This window comes from Colobus angolensis, unplaced genomic scaffold (assembly GCF_000951035.1).
Source record: "Colobus angolensis palliatus isolate OR3802 unplaced genomic scaffold, Cang.pa_1.0 Scaffold61, whole genome shotgun sequence".
Classification (NCBI taxonomy): domain Eukaryota; kingdom Metazoa; phylum Chordata; class Mammalia; order Primates; family Cercopithecidae; genus Colobus; species Colobus angolensis.
In genome coordinates, this window is record NW_012119710.1 from 3,940,177 (window position 1) to 3,947,025 (window position 6,849).

A 6,849-nucleotide genomic window follows, 5' to 3' on the forward strand; every position below is an offset into this window, starting at 1 on the left:
CCCGCCCTGCCCGCCGCAGGTCCCCCGGCCTCCGCCCCGCTTCGCCGCCTCAGACCTGCCGGGTTCGTGGGGCAAAGGAGGCGCGCGTCTGGAGGACCCCAGCAGCCCGGGATCCAAGGGCTCCTCTGAGCGCGCGATGGCTCCACTCGAGGGCCTCGCGGGTGGGGCCATTGACCACTCACCTCAGCCGGGTCAGAACCAAGGGGCCTGCTCTAAGCCGTTTGAAACCGCTTGGGCCGCCGCACACCCCGCAGTGTCCTCGTTCTTTATTGGTCCTCGACAGACCGCCCATCGGCCTTTTATTGGTCCATTTGAAAGGCCTATGGGCACGCGCCGCCCGCAGCCTTAAAGGGGCCGCGAGCAGCCGTGTTTCCCTGTGGACCAGACGCTGCCCACACGGGTAGGGACGCTGGTCGCTGCCGGGGGCAAGCTGCCGACGACTCCGGAAAGAAGGGCGAAAGGTGTGTGTAGACCTGGGCATCCCTGGCCATCAGCATGTTTGCTTTATTTAATTACAGATGTTCAAGCTGCTGTCAACACCTGGCAATTTTTTTTGGTCATTATTCATTCCCCTGAGATTGACTGTGAAGCTAAGTGCTTGAGGGAAACCAGAGGCAGCTGAAAGTAACAGCGAATGAAGCCAGGACGCTGGATTCTGACCTCGGACCTGTTCTGAGTAAATCACTTTTCTCAGTAAATCTTCTGGAGTAGTTGTTTCCTTATCTGTAAAATGGGATAACTATGTTTCCCTTACAATTTAATGGGAGGAGTTAATATAACTAATAGAATGTCTTGAGAAAAGCCTTTGTGAACTGTAACGCATTCTGCAACTGCTGAATACTCCCTTATAAAAATGAGAGGCTGGGTTAACGTGATCTCCAGAATTCTAGCTTAGCTCTACATTCAGTGTTTCTATGAATGAGTTCAGGTCCTTACTTCCAAGGAATTTATAATCTACAATGGTTAGAGGAATATAACATACACAGTAGTCACTAAAATTCAAAGCAGTGTAATAACTGTATAAATGAAAAGCTATAAATGCTTAGACACAGGAGAAATTTGATGGGGAGGATCTGTGAGGAAGGTGAATTTTTAATCTAGGATTTAAAGAATGTGTAGATTCTCAACAGGCTAAAAGATGGAGAGGGGATGGATAAAAGTAAATGAAACAATTACATGTTTTTTAATTATCAAGTTGGCAGAGATGAAGAAGTTCAACAACCTTTGGTTGGTCAAGATTTGAAAAAACAGGCTGGGTGCAATGGCTTATGCCTGTAATCTTAGCACTTTGGGAGGCCAAGGCAGGGGGATTGCTTGAGGCCAGGGGTTTAAGACCAACCTGGGCAACATAGAAAGACCCCGTCTCTGTTTTTAAAAGTAAAAAATAAAAAGATTTGGGAAAACGGACACTCAAAGTCACTACTGGCAAGAGTATAGTTGGTACAAACCTTTAGGAGAACAATTTGGCAGTAACTAAAATGTACATAATCTAGTTCTGGCCCAGTAATGCTACTATGAGGAATTTATCCTACAGATCTGTGCAAGTATGCAAAGAAAAATGTACAAGGATGTTTACTGTGGTACTGCCTTTTTTTTTTTGAGACAGAGCGTCACTCTGATGCCCAGGCTGGAGTACAGTGGTGCGATCTTGGCTCACTTCAACCTCCACCTCCTGGGTTCAAGTGATTCTACTGCCTCAGCCTTCTGAGTAGCTGAGACTACAGGCGCATGCCATCATGCCCGGCTAATTTTTTGTAGTTTTAGTAGAGAGGGGTTGCACCGTGTTAGCCAGGCTGATCTTGATCTGCTGACCTCATGATCTGCCCACCTTGGCCTCCCAAAATGCTGGGATTATAGGCGTAAGCCACTGCGCCCAGCTTTTTTTTTGACAGAGTCTCGCTCTTGTCGCCTAGGCCATAGTGCAATGGCATGATCTCGGCTCACTGCAACCTCTACTTCCGGGGTTCAAGCAATTCTCCTGCCTCAGCCTCCCAAGTAGCTGGGATTATAGGCACCTGCCAACATGCTCGGCTAATTTTTTTGTGTGTGTGTATTTTTAGTAGAGACAGGGTTTCACCATGTTGGCCAGGCTGGTCTTGAACTCCTGACCTCAAGTGATCCACCCGCCTCAGCCTCCCAAAGTGCTGGGATTATAGCTGTGAGCCACTGTGCCTAGCCAGCACTGCTTAAGATTAAAAAAAAAAAAATCCTGGAGGCCAGGCACGGCAGCTCGGGAGGCTGAGGTGGAGGATTACTGAAGTATGGGAGGTCAAGGCTGCAGTGAGCCATGATCATGCCACTGTACTCCAGCTGCGTGACAGAATGAGACCCTGTCTCTAAACAAAAAATAAATAAATAATCTGGAAATTACATGTTCATCAACAGGGAATCTTTTACATAAGTTATGATATATCCATTCAATAGAACACTATGCAACTGTTAAAAAGAATGTGGTTAATCTATGGGCTGGGACAAAAACACGCACAAATTTTACTAATTGAAAAAAAAGCAACTTGCAGAACTTGTGGAATGATTTTATTATATATGGTTATAAATGTATGTGTGTTTGAGGGCATGCCTAAAAATGGTTAGAACATTCCTGGAATTATAAGAAACTTAATAGGAGTGGGACTCGGGAGGGAAATGAATTTTTACCATTGACGTGGTGTGTTTCTTTTTTCTTTCGTAGAAGGAGCAGAGAGTAGTGGAGAAAGTGTGAGTCAGGGCACAGAACAAGAAAGTGCATCGTATGTATAGGACTGAACATGTGGGGTTGATTTTAGGACTGAAATTATGTTGGGAAGTAGTGGAACACAAGATTGACACAGAAGGTTAGGAATAATTCTTCTTTTTTTTTTCTGAGACAGAGTCTCACTCTGTTGCCCAGGCTGGAGTTTAGTGGCGTGATCTCAGCTCACTGCAACCTCCACCTCCCGGGTTCAAGCAATTCTCCTGTCTCAGCCTCCCAAATAGTTGGGACTATAGGCGCAAGCCACAGTGCCGGGCTAATTTTTTTTGTATTTTAGTACAAAAAAATACAATAAGGTGAGACGGGGTTTCACCTTATTTCCCAGGCTGGTCGCAAACTCCTAAACTCAGGCAATCTGCCCGCCTCAGCCTCCCAAAGTGCTGGGATTACTGATGTGAGCCACCGCGCCCGGCCAGGAACAATTCCTAAAGGATCTTGAATACCAGGGTATGGAATTGGTACTTTATTAAGTAGATAATGGGGGGCTATTAAAGTTCCTGAGCAAGAGAGTGGCAAAATCAGAGTTATACTTTAGGAAAATTAATTAGCTTGATTGTCTAAAATGGTTTAGAGTTGGGAACCCAGCTAGGAGTCTCATATGAGGTGTTAGCAGTGGAGAAGATGAGAGCAGATTCAAGAAACAATGAAAGATTTGGCAACTGACTAGATTAGGTACAAAGGCAAGGGTGGGTCCCATTTAGGGAGGTGAGTCAAAGAGAATTCCAGGATTTGATTGCCCAATGGAAGTAGGAAGTCAGGAGAAGCCGGTCTCAAGGGGAAGGTTTGGTTATCTGTTAGTTTGTTTAGGATAATGGCCTCCAGCTGCATCCAGGCTGCTATAAAGGACATTATTTCATTCTTTTTTATGGCTGCATAGTATTACATGGTATATGTACCACATTTTCTTTAATCCACCATTGATGGGCACAGGGTTGAGTCCATGTTTTTGCTATTGTGAATAGTGCTGCAATGACATATGGGTACATGTGTCATTTTGGTAGCATGATTTATTTTCCTTTGAGTATATACCCACTAATAGGATTACTGGGTCGAATGGTAGTTCAACTCTTAGTTCTTTGAAAAATCTCCAAACTGCTTTCCACAGTGGCTGAATTAATTTACATTCCCACCACAGTGTACAAGTGTTCCCTTTCCTCTGCAGCCTTTCTAGCATCTATTAATTTTTTACTTTTTAACAAAAGCCACTCTGACTGGTATGAGGTGGTATCTCATGGTTTTGATTTGCATTTCTTTGATGATTAGTGATGATGAGCATTTCTTCATATGTTTGTTGGTCACTTGTATCTCTTTTGAACATGTTTGTTCATGTCCTTTGCCCACTATTTATTTATTTATTTATTTATTTATTTAGAGACAGAGGCTCATTCTGTCTCCCAGGCTATACTGCAGTGGCGCAATCTCAGCTTACTGCAACCTGTGCCTCCTGGGTTCAAGCGATTCTCCTGCCTCAGCCTCCCAAGTAGTTGGGATTACAGGCACCCACCACTGTGCTTGGCTAATTTTTGTATTTTTAGTAGAGATGGGGGTTTCGCTATGTTGGTCAGGCTGGTCTCGAACTCCTGACCTCAGGTGATCCGCCCACCACTGCCTCCCAAAGTGCTGGGATTACAGGCATGAGCCACTGCACCTGGCTTGCCACTTTTTAATGGGGTTGTTTTTCACTTGTTGATTTAAGTTCTTTATAGATTCTGGATATTAGACCTTTGTTGGATGCATAGCTTGCAAATATTTTCTCCCATTCCGTGGCCTATTACTCCCTTGATAGTTTCTCTTGCTGTGCAGAAGCGCTTTACTTTTAGTAGGTCCCATTTATCGATTTATCAATTTTTTTGTTGCAATTGCTTTTGAGGACTTAGCCATAAATTCTTTGCCAAAGCTGATATTGAGAAGGGTATTTCGTAGGTTTTCTTCTTCTAGGATTTTTATATTTCAAGGGAAAGGCTGTTTTTTGTTTTATTTTGTCTGTTTGTTTTTTAGACAGGTCTTGCTCTGTCATCCAGGCTGGAGTGCAATGGCGGGATCTCAGCTCAACTGCAGCCTTGACCTCCTGGGCTCAAGTGATTGTCCCACTTCAGCCTCCCGAGTAGCTGTAGCATGCATGAAACCTCCTATTTTTTTTTGTAGAGACAGGATCTCATGTTACCCAGGATGGCCTCAAACCCATGGACTCAAGCAATTCTCCTGCATCAGCCTCTCAAAGTGCTGGGATTATAGGCGTGAGCCCCCGACCCTGGCCTCCACAGCGTTGGGGGCTCACGCCTGTAATCCCAGCACTTTGAGAGGCCGAGGCAGGTGGATCACCTGAGGTCAGGAGTTCGAGACTAGCCTGGCCAACATGGTGAAACCTGTCTCTACTAAAAATACAAAAATTAGCTGGGCATGGTGGCAGATGCCTATAATCCCAGCTGCTCGGGAGGCTGAGGCAGGATAATCTCTTGAACCTGGGAGGCGGAGGGTGCAGTGAGCCAAGATCATGCCATTGCACTCCAGCATGGGTGACAGAGGATTACTGCATCTCAAAAAAAAAAAAAAAAAAAAAAAAAAAAATGTATATATATATATATATGAAAGGGCAATCAGGGTAGGTTTCACTGAGATTACATTTGAGCAAAGACTTAAATAAGGTGAAGGAGTTAGCCATGAGTATATCTAGGGGAAGAAGTGCCAGCAAGGGCCAACAGCTGTGCAAAGGCCTTACATTTTTGAGGAAGACGGAGGCTAGTGTCGCTGGCCCAGAGTAGGATGCAGTAGCCGGGTAGTAGGAGATGAAATCTTATAACAGTTGGGGGTGAGGAGTGGCAGATCCCACAGGGCCTTGTAGAAATCTTATACAGTACTTTGCCCATAGTAGATATTCAATAAATGTTTGCCCAGTCATCTTTTGCCATCTAGGATTATTATCAAGTAGCATTTATCTGTGTATTTATTGGAGTTACGTGTGCTTTCTTTATTCTAGGGTCCTCTCAATAGTCCTTTTACATAAGGAGTATATTTATGAACATACTGCCCTCCGAGGCCAGTGAAACCCTTGTGGGCATTAGAGATCAAAGTGAATGCTATATTTTTGAACTGCAAACAGGAAACAAATGTCAAATACTGTGGCTGCTGAATAACTATGCTGGGCATTTCTAAAAAGCTTGTTAGGGTTGGGACAGTCCTCATTCTTTTGTAATCACAAGCTGAATTCTGGTTGAAGCATCCCTACCATGGGATATGTATCCATATTTCTAGCCTAAAAGGAGCAGCTTCAGTGATAAGCTTCCTTCAACTCTCAATCCAGGTGCCCCCTGCTTTATTTCCCTGGAGATAGAAGTGGTGGCATTAATACAGATTTCAAGTGGCTGTGGGTTTTAGTGCCTTAACTGTCTTCCAGAATTGCAAAACCTACCCTGGCTTGCACTTGACTGCATTTAGTAGGTGCTGGTTGAATGAAAGAATGAATAGCCTTTATTTTTTCTTTTCTCATATCCATTTTCCATAGCCCCCAAAATGTAGACTGTCCAAGAACTTTGACCACAGAAGCATCAGCCCCACCAAAGAGGAAGGAGGGAGAAGGGAGAGATAGGGACCTCATTAGCAGGCTATCAACAGGCTTTTAGGGCCTGGAGGGAAAACCATCAGGAAGGGCAAGATATGTGAAAGTTCTTGGCTTTTTATGTCTTATAAAATGAAATAAGCAGATTGTGTAGCTTGGGGCTAACTTAGCCTTGGGTTTAAACTATGACCCTTAGTTAGGCTCTCTGGATCTGTTTTAACACTATGTCAAGGAGACCAGAGTTATGAGTTGGAGCTTTGACTGGACATCAAACTCTATTCCCTATGTTGAGCTCCGCTAGCCTCTCCAGCTGGTTAACAGGAGAATGGTGTGGAGAGAAAATAAGTGGGCAGATGAGGGAATGTTTCAAAACAAAGACTGCCTAAAACATCCCAAAACACACATCCTATTATGTGGATCAGTTGACTCATCTTCACATTTGAAGAAAAGAAGGCCGGGCGCGGTGGCTCAAGCCTGTAATCCCAGCACTTTGGGAGGCCGAGACAGGCGGATCACGAGGTCAGGAGATCGAGACCATCCTGGC

The 6,849-nt window shown here is 44.6% G+C and overlaps 1 protein-coding gene across 1 annotated transcript in view; it reads right to left on the bottom strand.

The window, feature by feature from the left end:
• The window catches only part of CKAP5 (cytoskeleton associated protein 5), a 106,941-nt gene extending 106,663 nt beyond the window's left edge, over positions 1–278 (bottom strand). The window contains exon 1 of the mRNA XM_011963557.1: positions 183–278. The gene's annotated coding sequence lies outside the window, so the exon portion shown is untranslated. The remainder of the gene's footprint in view (positions 1–182) is intronic.
• Positions 279–6,849: the final 6,571 nt, after the last annotated feature.